The sequence below is a fragment of the Triturus cristatus genome, chromosome 5_1 (genome assembly GCF_964204655.1).
Source record: "Triturus cristatus chromosome 5_1, aTriCri1.1, whole genome shotgun sequence".
Classification (NCBI taxonomy): domain Eukaryota; kingdom Metazoa; phylum Chordata; class Amphibia; order Caudata; family Salamandridae; genus Triturus; species Triturus cristatus.
In genome coordinates this window covers 172,151,621-172,164,669 of record NC_140587.1, presented here as the reverse complement: position 1 = coordinate 172,164,669, position 13,049 = coordinate 172,151,621, and the positions used below count along the sequence as shown (strand labels likewise).

Genomic DNA, 13,049 nt, shown 5'->3' with positions numbered 1-13,049 from the left:
TTGACTCCCTTTATATGTGTAGGAGTTTATCTAAGGTCAAATGATAAATAAAATGTAATGTATGCACTAATGTTATACGTATATACTTTCAAATGTAGTTCTCAGTCATATTTGTGTTTGATTATTTTGAGTGATTATACATCATGATTTATGTAACATGAACTAAAATGCATTCATGAATTCATATTAGTTGATATTAATTTGTGCACACACATATTAAATGTGCACTAGTGCATTACATGTTTAATTTAGCTTGACTCTGAAGGCCGATATTTCATCTTACTGCATAAAACTGCTCGCATGTTCTGCTAGCTTGACAACTATTGCAGGTATTCACATGCATTGTTAGTTTCAAGTACTGGCAATAGAAACAAGATCTGAGAACCAGGCCTTGACAACTAGCACATGGGAAACCTGCCGACGAATGAAAGGACTACTATGCTCAAGCCGGAGTGTGTGAAGGAGATGTTATTATCATGTCTAGTGTGGGTTTTGCCTGGATGTTGTAGTCTGCAACAGTTGAATTAATCTGGAACTGAAACGAATACAATGGACTTCTATTGATGATGTGACAAAAGAAGTGTTTCTCTACCAACCCCTGGATTATAGCTTACCCTTTACTCTGGCTGAGCATGGGAGATTCTTTCAAACTTTCTTTGCGGATTGTCTGCTTGACTTCTTTGTCATACCCCTTTCTGCAGATCCTAGATAGAACTCTCTTGGAGTTTTTGCTAATCCCAGTCCTAATTCCCCACTGCCCCCTGAACAGACATTGAGAGGATTGCATCTATGCCCCTTTTTATTCCTGCCCTAAGTTTGACTTTGGAAATCACTGATTCCTGACTTTTGACTTAGCTTCTAAGATGTTAATGCTTGTTTTATTCATCCTTTTATGCCTAGTCCAGATTCTCTTTTGCAGACCCTTTGTTTTCTGAACCTCTTTAAATAACTGAGCCATACTATTGCTTTGGATTGTGCTTGGAAGACTTAGATTGCTAATGTATAGAAAAGATCCAGTGAAATTGTTTTCTGAGCATTAGATGTTGATGTTAGAGGTTTTGTATTGCAACTACAGAGTTTCTTGATTCTAGTCCATCTACATTTCTCCAGGAGACTTGATCTCCTCTTATATGTAGTATTCATAATTGTCATTTTATTCACTTGTACCTTTAAGTATTAGAATGTCATAGAGTTAGTGATTCTAGAGTTTAGAATGTTAGTTTTGTAAGTAGGCATTCAGACCTGTAACCTGTGTATGGATAGTCGTGGGTTTATTTACCTCAGAAATGAAATCCCATCATTTTACCTAATGAAGCCTTTTGGATTTCATCTACTTCAAAGATATTGGTAAACTCATTCTACAATTATTGGCGACGTTTTGAAGAATTTTCGAGGGACCCACCGACCTGTTGTTATGTTTTAAAAGGAAAAGAGTTCGTCGAACTTGTGGATTTACAAGAGGAAAAAGACTTATCAACAAGCTGCATGTCCGTGAGTCTTATTTCTATTTTGATCAGAAGAAAGCGGAACGAACGGACTGTGTTCGGCACTTACGTGGAATGACTTTATTTATGGCAACTTCATTATTTACTCAAAAATGGTGTTTGAAGGTGAAGATTTGAATTGAATATAATTAAGGCAGCTGTGTGCGTTATAGTTTTGACACGGATACGCTTTTTCGCTAGTGCAGATCCTCTAAGCACGGTTCATTTCGAATCATAACAAGCTTCGTACCTCGTTTGCAGTTTCACCGTTGCAACCCGCTGAGTTTCAATTTCTTCACCGTTCTTTGATGAGTGTGTCACGAAGCGCGTACTGACGCATCCTGCTCCTAACGCGCATCAAGTCATCGCGTTCAATCGTCACCACGTTTGATCACACACTGTCGGCCATCTTCAAAAGCATTTTACTCGCGTTAATCACTGAAATGCAGTCTGGATGGTGTTCGTAACGGTGATCGAGTATTTCTGTCTTGTCTACATCGTTCTCAAGCATCATTCTGACCACCTCGCGCTGAATTTCCACTGCACTGTGTTGGAAATCTACCAAAGTACTCTTTCAACCTGACTTTTTATTTTCTTTTTCTTGAATTTGATTGATGCATGCTCATGAATTTCACTGGGGGTGACTTTTAAATTTCATTTCTTTAGTTATTTTAGCGTGTATACTTATGTGGTATCATTAAGATGTAACTCTTTTGTAGTTTTGGGTAATACCAATAAGTATCCGTCGTTTCAAGAATATTGATTTAATTCAGTCATTACATTCATACATTGAATTTTCCATACACAAGTAAACCATGTCTGCCTCATCCAACAATGTGATGCAGCCACCTCCTTTTCTTCCCAATCCAGGTAAACCACTTATGCCATGGCATAGATGGTTTAGAATCTTTGACAATTATCTAGAAGCTATTGACGCTACAAAATATTCTGCTGCAAGAAAAAAAACACTTCTGTTTAACCATTTAGGCAATGCTGGGCAAGATGTGTTTGATAACTTGCCCGTAGTTCCAGCTCCGTCACGTGATGAAGGTTGGAATGTGTATCATGAGGCTTTAGCTAGATTAGGTAAACAATATGTAGATGAACCTTCTGTTATGGTGGAACGTCATTTATTTTTTAAGCGTAAACAAACACAAGAAGAATCCATTGAAGATTATTTGGCTGTTTTAAGAATTCTAGCAGCCAAATGTCAATATGTATCTCACTTAGATACATATTTGCGTGACCAGTTAGCTTTCAATTGCCACAACAAGAAAATACAAGAACGCATTCTTACATGTAAGAATCCTTCTTTGGACGAGGTTATGGATATTGCGAGAAGCATTGAACGGTCGGTAGTCTCGTCCAAAATTTTAACACAAGATCCCACCAGTAAAGTAGGGTCTAATGTTATGCAGGTTGATTCTAATTCTACCAACAATGAAACAAGTATAAATGCTGTTTCCACAAAAGTAAAAATTAATAGTTCAGTAGAAAAGAAGGGTTCATGTTATAGATGTGGTTCAAAGTATCATATTGGGAATTACGCTAATTGTCCTGCACAAGGTAAAAGGTGTAAAACATGTAAGAAGATTGGCCATTTTTACACTGTATGCAGATTTACCAAACATAAAAATAAAATTAATTCTGTTGATATTGAACAGGGAGAGCTTTGCAGTGCTATGAATAATATGTTATCCACTATTGAGATAAATACTTTGCGGAGCGATATAAGAAAATGTAAAGGTCCTTTATGCAGTGTCGCATTGGTCCTATTGATGTGAATGTCATGGCCGATTCTGGATCTCCCATCACAATTTTAGATGAGAAAACCTTCTATAAATTTTGGTCCAAAATTCTTCTTAAGCCTACTGATGTCAATCCTAAAGCATTTGGTGGGTTTGACATTACCATGAGAGGATATTTTTCGGATGCTATTACATTCAAAGGGAGGGAAATTTACACAAAAATGTATGTCGCTGTGAACGGCAGAGACATTTTAGGTTGGCAGGAAAAAGCAGACCTAGGTATTATTTTAAAACCTGGACACGCAGAACCTGTTACTTTGGGTGACTTACCAATTTCAACAGTTGTGCCAAGTGGTGATAATGAAAAGTACAATGTAGGTGATGTTACCAATATTTTGTCAAAATATTCTAGAGTGTTCTCAGATAAGATAGGTTTAGTTAATAATTTCCACTACACTATCAAACTTAAGATGAATGCGGTCCCAGTTGTTCAAAAATGTAGACCTGTTCCTTTGTCTGCTAAGGAGGATTTGAAGAATACATTGAATGATTTATGTGCACAAGACATTATAACACCTGTTGAATCATCGGAATGGGTTTCTGCTGCTGTAGTAGCTCGCAAAAGTTCTGGTGAGATCCGCTTATGTGCAGACTTGAGAGTCCTAAATCGCAATATTGTAGTGGATTGCCATCCTCTTCCCAGGATTCAAGAGATGTTAGCGAATTTAGGTGGTAGCAAATTCTTTAGCACCATTGATCTAAAATCGGCTCACCATCAAACCCCACTTTCTAAAGAATCTCAATTGTTAACTACCTTTGTCACACCTTTTGGTGTTTTTATGTATAAACGTATGCCGTTTGGTTTAGCTTCGGCGGCCAGTGTATTCCAACGTTTAATGGATAAAATGTTTGCTGGTATAGAAGGGATTCAAGCTTTTCAGGACGATATTTTAATTCACACATCTACAATGGAATCACATTATTCACTACTTGACAAAGTTCTACATAAACTTGAGGATATAGGTATGACCATTAACAAAAGCAAGTGTAAATTTGTGACTCAAGAAGTAGACTACCTGGGGCATAATATTTCTGTTAATGGCATTAAACCAAAATTATCCCTTGTCAACGCCATCAAAGAAGCTCCAAGACCACTTGAAAAGGACGCATTGAGAGCTTTTTTAAGACTCAGTGAATACTATGCTCATTTTGTGCAAAATTATGCTATCACTGTACAACCTTTGAGAGATTTGCTAAAGAAAAATGCGAAATTAATCTGGTCTGATGAAACTCAATCATCTTTTGATACAGTCAAAAAACTAATTTTGGAAGCGCCAGCTATTAGAGCTTTTTCTCATGGTCACAGTTGTATTGTTACGGTGGATGCCAGCTCAAAAGGTTTAGGTGCAGTTTTAAGCCAGATAATTGAGGGTAAGGAGTACACCATAGCATTTGCTTCAAGAACTTTAAATAGGGCTGAGTCGAATTATAGCACTATTGAGCGTGAAGCTCTGGCATGTTGTTGGGCTGTAGAAAAATTTAAAATGTACATTTGGGGTGCAAGATTTCAACTTTTTACAGATCATAAGCCATTAATATACATGTTAGGTGATAGCAACTCAAAGCCTCCTCTCGCTTGATCAGATTACTTGCTAGGTTACAAGAATTTCACTTTGATATTAAATACATTCCAGGAGGCAGAAATGTTAGGGCTGACTGTCTGTCTCAGATTCCGTTGGATAATGAGATTACAGATGTTGACAGCAATAGTGATTCTGATGTTTTTACTATTAATGATGTCACACAAATGAGTAAATTATCGGAGGAGGAATGGATTGAGTGTGCACGGAAGGATTCTTGTCTGGAAAGAGTGAAGAAATTCTTGGTTCAAGGATGGCCATGTGATAGAAGTTTATCTATGCAAGACAAATGTTTCTCGCAAGTTGCGGCTGAGCTTTCAATTGTCAATGACATTTTACTAAGAGATGATAAAATAGTGCCACCTGAGTGTTTAAGGAGTAAATCATAGTTCTTGCCCATGACGGACATTTAGGAATTTCCAGTACAGTAAGGAAAATTAAGGATGTGTATTGGTGGCCAGGCATAGACAGTCAAGTTAAGGCATTTGTTGATAATCGCAAATTAAAATATAAAACTTTCATACATTTAGATTAGGGATTACCAAAGAGCAAATCGGGGAAAAACGCTATTTAGTAATAGCTATCCTAAAGGTACATACATCTGACCCTTGATCCTCTTTGCGCCTGTGCTTTGATAGGCAGCAGACATGCAAAAAGGAAGTCATTGGAAGACATGAATATATTTCTCTTTGGTATGCCACCATTTGTTGCAAACCCACGCTTACAAGTCTTTGTAGACATGGTTTTGCATCAAAATACATCAGGGCTGCCCAGGAACGCTCAAGCCCCCCCAAAGCATCATCGATCTGACGTAGTTAATGCAAGGTAGCGCTATGCAGCGTGTTGTTGTTTTTTACAAGCCCATGCAAATTCGGTTTTGCATGGGTTCATAAATGCAAAATAGATTTTGCGTCAGGGTTGCATCAAAAAAGAGATGCAACTCAGACGTAAAATCTTAGTAAATCTGGTTGTTCACTTTCATTTATTGTGGTGTGGTGTATTGCGACATTCAGTCGCTCCCTAACTCTTCTCTCTGTGTTGTTCACTTCTGTGGCTCTTTCATTTCTCTTACATTTCTGCCGTACACTGTTTGGGTCTCACTTTTTTACATTATTCTGTCAGACCTACAAAACTGAAAACCCAATTGATACTTGCAATACTTTTCCAATGTTTACATTTTACTTTGGATATTTATAATGGGATATTTTTGCTATGTTTGCCGATTCCTGCAGACCAGCTGCAAGCATTGTGCAGTAAAATTAAGTCTGGATCCCCTGTTGATCCTCTCAAACCAGCCCAATTTAGAAAAGTGCTTCCTGCGATCATATCTTCCTAGGGCCAGGTGATAAACAGGTCCCTCGCCAGGGCAACCGTGCCTAGGGCATGGAAACAGGCCAAGGTGATACCCCTGCTTAAAAAACCCTCTTTGGACCTGGCTAAACCGGAAAACTACCGCCCTATTTCCCTGCTCCCTTGGGTGGCAAAGATCACGGAGGCATATGTCAACTCCCTCCTGACAGACTTTCTGACCATGAACAACACACCGGACCCCTCCCAGAATGGCTTTCGACCAGGTCACAGCATGGAGTCTGCTCTCCTGGCTGTGACAGAACATCTCTGGTCAGCACTGGACACTGGGCGAACGTCGGCACTGATTATATTGGATCTTAGTGCCGTGTTTGACACGGTGTCCCATGCCATTCTGATGCAACGCCTGGAGGAGGCTGGAATTGTTGGTCCAGCCTTGGACTGGCTTACCTCGTTTCTCGGTGAGAGGTCGTTCGAGGTAACAGTCCCCCTTTTTGCCTCGGGCGTACACCCCATCAAACAAGGGGTGCCACAGGGTTCTTCCCTTAGTCCCCTGTTATTCAATTTTTACGTTCAACCCCTGGCTGCGGTAGCTAAGAGCAGAGGACTGACCATGGTCTCCTTCTGTCAAGGCTAGCCACTAGGTTTTAATGGCACGGGAGCAGAACAACGCTAGTTTCCAATGCCCCTCTCGGAACCTCCCTGCTTAGTATCTCAATAAACCATTGCAGGTAAGTACCCAGGGGGAAAGGGGAATGGACAGAGAAGAGACAGCTCTCAACACTCTGCTTGTTCTTCCAATCTTCCAATCTTCTATTCTTCTTCGTAGTGTTCTTGTATTGCTAAAACACATATGTTATATAACTTTACTTTTCCATTTATCTAATATTAATTTACTTTCCTTAACATTTAGGGTTGCTTGTCTTACCAGGATTTGATTGGGAGCCTACTTCTCTTTTTACTTCTCTTTTTTTGCTTTCTTCTTTATTTATGAGGTCAAGTGCAGTTCAATAATCTTCTTTCTTCTTTTTCAGGGACGACCTGCGCCTATCCTGCTTCAGCTTCCTTCACAAGAAATGATACAGGTAAGTCTAAGTTTATTTTATTTAATTCTGTAATGGTGTGCCTCTAATTTCTATTAGTGTACTTACAGTGTGTTGAACTGAACTGGCTGTATTAAATGAGGTTCTGGGAATTCATGTCTCTGCCTTTCTTTCTAGTTCCACAAAAGGCTTTTTAGCTTCCTAGTATAAATTACAGTTATGTGGTATTTTCTTTATCTATTTTCCATTAAGCTCTTCTGTGCTTGGAAAGAGTCTTGATTTATGGACAGCTAATTATTACCTACAAATATCACTGACTCTGGTAGGAAGTTATTTGTTAAAGGGATGTCTTTTTTCTGTTAGTTTTAATTAGCTACATGTCCTTGAAAAGAACCTTGATTTATACTGTGCTAATTACCACACTGGAGTAACTCTGACTCTTGCTAAAAGTATTTGGATTAAAGAATATTCCTTTTCATTTAGTTGAGAGGAAACTCAGTGTGTTAAAAGTATAGATATTTTGCCTCAGCTGACTGAAAACAGCTGAAATTATATGCTTGCATTTCTCACTGGTAAACGCTGCGTGTTGAAAGGTCACGCCCATGTCCAGCAGAAACTAAATGGTTATCACAGAAATTGTCTAATGAAAGCCTTTGAAAATTCACCGAAGGTTTAGAGGGGAACCGAGGAAGCAGTTTTAAATACTTTTATTTAACCTCTATCCTCCCGGTGATATTTAGAATCTATGCTACTAGCTTTTCACAAAGTATTTCTTTTTTACATGACAAGAACTAAACAGTTCACTGACCTTGACTCTGGAAATGTTACCAACCGTGGAATCTAAACCCGGTGTGCATGCAAACTACCCTGACTTCCACAACGCCCATGTAAATTTGTTGCTCTTCCTTGAGGTACTTTGGTGAAGTGCACAGTGGAATCTTGGAGAGTGCTTCACCAAAGTGTGATTAACCTAAATGACTAGACTGCTACACAGCGATATGCTGCAGCAGTGTTGGAATGTTGGCAGCCATGTTCGAATTTGTATGATGCCAACTTGCTCTCCAACTCCAGGGATCAAATGCTTTTTGATGGTTTTGTGAGTGGGAAATGGTGGCCAGAGTTAAAAAAGGGGGAAACCTACCGTGAGTCTTGACACCTATGCCACCTGGTGGTGGAGCTCTCGAACGACGCCGAGCAGGACGCCCTTAAGCTCCATGGTCAGTGGAGTGAACTCTGGTGGCCTGCGAACCTTGGTAGCGCCCCCCCCCCCTCCCAAGCAGGTAGTGAAAAATCTAGGGGTGTGGTTGGACTCATCCCTTAGCTTCCGAGTTCAAACCAAGAAGGTGGCATGGCCTTGCTTTGGGCTTCTGCGAGAGCTCAGACCCTTATTGGATTTCTTTGATGCACCCACACGGCAGGTCATCATTCAGACATCAATAATGTCAAGATTGGACTATGACTGCTCTTTGTATTTAGGGTCCAATAAGGCTGACATTCTTAGGCTACAAAAGGCACAGCACGCGGCTGCAAGAACCCTTTACGGTTTGCGCAGGGCCTGCCCGGTATCAGACGCCATTCGTCGACTTCACTGGTTGCCTATGGCCAGGTGAATTGAATTCAAGGCTCTCTGCATAACCTTCAAGGTCCTAAAATTTACCATCCCTAGTATCCTGGCCAACCTGCTTTTGCCATATGTTCCTCCATGACATCTCCGCTCCCTGGTGCAACACCTGGCGGTGCTTTCCCGGACACGGAGAGTCCGTGCTGGAGGCTGCTTTTTTCGCAGTAGGGCGGCTCTCCTCTGGAACTCACTGCCTGCTCACACCCGCGGCCTTAACAACTACCTGGAATTCAGGAAGGCCATTAAAACTCACCTTTTTCCTGCACCGTAGACCTACTTTCTGCTCCATCCCAACGTGTCAGTTGCTCTGCTGTCAGCGCCAGGATGCCCTTTGCTGGGGCAGCTGTTGCGCTTTACAAGTTGTGGTAACATAACATAACATGTTGCTGATGATTATCTCACTGAGGGGCTGAAAACACCTGCGGGTAACTGAAATCTAAATAAACCATGACATCACGGCAGGGTCTTACATTTGTCACCTAAATCAGCTAAGATGAGTTGACAGTGCGAACTGCAGTCTTGTAGTGCAATTGAGCCTGCGTCACCTCCTGCTTGTCTGCACCAATCATAAGTGACTCTAGCTGCCACGAGCTAAAAATAGCTGCTCATGATAGTCAGAGAAGGGCCGGATTGGGAACCCAAAGCAGCCCTGACAATTTTGTCAGGCCAGCCCCCAAAGGGAAGCACTTTTGTTACTGGGGGTCGATATTGCAGCATTGCTGCATAACCAGCCCACAGTAACAAAACTGGCCCCCACCACTGTAAAATCCGTCCCCACCCTTTCAGAATCCTGGGGAAACGCCCGATGCCTGGTCCGGCCAGTCCAGCCTTGCCTCTGAGTCCCTGGGTTGGTACATGCGGGTCTCTACTCTGTTGCTAGAATTAGATTAGTGTCCCACACTGCCAGTGAGTCTCAGTTCTCGTGCCTGCTGATGCCAGGCAGGCTAATGTATGTCAAATTGTGCAGTGGCCACAACTGAAATGGATCTTGCCTCTGGGCAGTGCACCCCCCTATAGCCTAACTACCAATTGCACTAGAAGGACGACGACTGCTGTGCCTCTGCCCACTAGCATAACAAAACTTAAGGGGGACCTTCTGCAAACTACATGCACACCCCCGACTCAGTCAGGACCTGTCACACCATGGTACTGTGCTGAGGGGGTCTCCCGGAGCTCAAGACCCCCACTCCCTGCACTGTAGGGCTCCGGGCGCCTTTGTTACGCCACTGTCTCTGCTGTGGTGTCAGAGTTCTTACACAGCAATTTCAGTCGACCGCATTGAGGAGGCCCCGAACAAGTGGGGAGGCAGGGATAGGGGGGTGGCAGTATTCCCCAGGTACCACACATTTTCAGGGGCCCTCCTCCTGCTGTAGCATTTATTCACTGATTTTAAAGCAAAGCTGTCTTATTTACTAATGAGGAGGCAGCTGACAGGAATAAAATACCTGGATGGCACTGGAGCTGAATTTTTCGTAGGGCCCCACTTCACTTTACTGCCCCTGGTCCCTGAAAATGCCAGAAATGCCTGAACCTGAGAAGGGCTGTGGGGGAGGACAGGAAAGGGTGACACGTTGCAAGGACACTGAAAGGCTTACATTCAATCAATCAATCAATCAATCAATCAGGGGGTTTATAAAGCACACTACTCACCCGTTAGGTTCTCAAGGCGCTGGGGGGGGGGGGTGTAGCTCCGAGTTAGTAAAAAAGCCAGGTCTTGAGGTTCTTCCTGAAGGTATGCAGGGTCGGAGAGTGTCTGATGTTTACTGGGAGCTCGTTCCAGGTCTTGGCTGTGATGTAGGAGAAGGCTCTCCCACCTGCTCTGTTTCTGTGGATGCGGGGGATCTCTGACAGGACTCGTTGAGGTATTCGGGTCCGATGTTGTTGAGGGATTTGTAGGTGTGGGTGAGGAGTGTGAAAATAACCCTCTTCTCGTTGGGGAGCCCGTGGAAGTCATGTAGGTGTTGGGTCATGTGTTCATGATGCGGAGTCCCAAGGACGAGTCTGCATGCGGAGTTCTGGATGGTTTGGAGTTTGTGTAGGAGAGTTCTGTTGATTCCGGCATAGAGGGCGTTTCCGTTGTCCAGTCTGCTGGTTATGAGTGTGTGGGTGATGGTCTTTCTGCATTCGGGGGGTATCCATTTGAAGGTCTTGCGAAGGATGCGCAGGCGGTTGAAACTGGTGGAAGCGACGGCGTTGATCTGGTGGGTCATGGAGAGGGAGGAGTCGAGGATGATGCCGAGGTTTCGTGCGAGGTCTGTAGGGGTGGGTGGACTTCCAAGGGCCTGGGGCCACCGGGTGTTGTCCCAGGCGGAGGTGGAAGGTCCGAGAATGAACCTCGGTTTCCTCAGAGTTGAGCTTCAGGCAGCTGTCCTTCATCCAAGCTGTGACGTCTTTCATTCCTTCCTGGAAGCAGAGCCTGGTGTTCTCGGGATTCTTTGCGAGCGAGAGGATGAGCTGCGTGTTGTCGGCGAAGGATACTATGCTGAGCCCCTGCTGTCTGACGATGATGGAAAGGGGGGCCATGTACATGTTGAAGAGCATGGGACTGAGCGATGATCCTTGGGGTACTCCACAGTTGATCTCTGTGGGTTCAGAGAGGAAGGGGGGGAGTCTGGCCCTCTGGGTTCTGCCGGAGAGAAAGCATTGAATCTAGTTGAGGGCGGCTCCTTGAATTCCTGCATCAAGAAGTCTGGCTGCGAGCGTGTGGTGTGAGACGGTGTTGAAGGCTGGGGAGAGGTCTAGGAGGATGAGGGCTGTGGTGTGTCCCTGGTTGAGTAGGATGTGGATGTCATCCGTGGCAAGCAGGGTGGTCTTGGTGCTGTGGTTGCTGCGGAATCCAGATTGGGAGGCGTCTAGGATGAAGTTCTCTTCGATGAAGGCGGTCAGCTGGGAGTTTACGAGTCTCTTGGTGACTTTGGCCGCGAAAGGGAGGAGAAGATGAGCCGGTAGTTTTTCAGGTCCGTTGGGTCGACCGAGGGTTTCTTGAGGAGGGGTTTAACCTCCGCCCGCTTTCAGTCATCTGGGAAGGTGCCGGAGCTGAAGGAGGCATTGATGGTCCGTCCTAGTATAGGTGCGATGGCGGCGGCGGCCCTGTGGAAGATGTGCGGTGGCAAGGGTCTGTTGGGGCTCCTGAGTGGGTTTTCTTCATGGTCGCGGTGATGTGCTCGGTGGTAGCGGGGTTCCAGGTCATGATGGTTGGCTTGCCGGTGGAGGTGGGGAGGGGGGTGGAGTCCGGGGTCCGTTCGCTGAATTTCCCGTAGAGTGCCTTGATCTTCTGGTGGAAAAAGGCGCTAAGCTTGTTGCAGAGTTCCTGGGAAGGTGTGATGTCCGTGGCTTCGCTGCGCGGTTTAGTGAGACGCTGTATAACGTTGAACAGTTCTTTGGCGTTGGTTGCGTTGTTGAGGAGTTTGTTCCTGATGAAAGTCCGCTTGGTGTCTCTTATGCGATGGTGGTATTTCTTTAGGGTGCCCCTGTGATTGTTCCGTGCTTCTGCTTTTTTCTGGTTTCGACAGGTTTTCTCTAAGCGTCTACAGGAGCGTCTGGCTTCTAGTAATCTGTGGTGAACCAGGCGGCCTTCAGGAGGCGTTGTTTGGCGAGTTGGCAGAGGGGTGCAAGCCTGTCGGCGCAGCAGGCGATCCAGCGGTGAAGTTCTTTGGTTGTGGAGTTGGTGTCAGCTGTGGTGCTGGGGGGGTCTTGGAGGAGGGTGGTGATGAGGTGTTCCTCTGTGACCTTGCTCCAATTCCTTCGTGGCGGGCGCAGGGCGGGCTTGGGTACGGTGGTGGTGTTGAAGGTGAAGTGTACGCAGTGGTGGTCCATCCAGAGGGGCTGGGTGGTGTGGCTGAAGCAGATGTTAGCACTTCCTGCAAAGATGGGGGTCGAGGCTGTGTCCAGATCTGTGGATGGGTGTGTCGACAAGCTGCTTCATACCAAGGTTGGCGAGGCTGTCAAGGAGTGTAGTGGAGTCGATGTCGCTGAGGTTATCGAGATTGAAGTTCAGGTCACCGAGTAGGACGTAGTCCGTTGAGGTGATGGCTTGGGCTGCGACGAGCTCGGTTATGGTAGTGGTGGACAGGGTGCGAGGTCCCGGGGGTCTGTAGGCGAGGGTGCCGTGTAGCGTGGTCCTGGGGCTGGTCTGGATCTGGAAGTGGAGGTGTTCTGTGTTGGAGTGGGGGTCACTCGTGCTGAAGGTGGAGAGGCGGAGGGAG

At 44.5% G+C, this 13,049-nt stretch overlaps 1 long non-coding RNA gene across 1 annotated transcript in view; it reads left to right on the top strand.

Moving 5' to 3' along the window:
* The window catches only part of LOC146830569 (uncharacterized), a 424,622-nt gene that overhangs the window by 233,185 nt on the left and 178,388 nt on the right, over window positions 1-13,049 (top strand). Inside the window, exon 3 of the long non-coding RNA XR_014961165.1 lies at window positions 7,215-7,265. This is a non-coding gene — a long non-coding RNA (uncharacterized LOC146830569). The remainder of the gene's footprint in view (window positions 1-7,214; window positions 7,266-13,049) is intronic.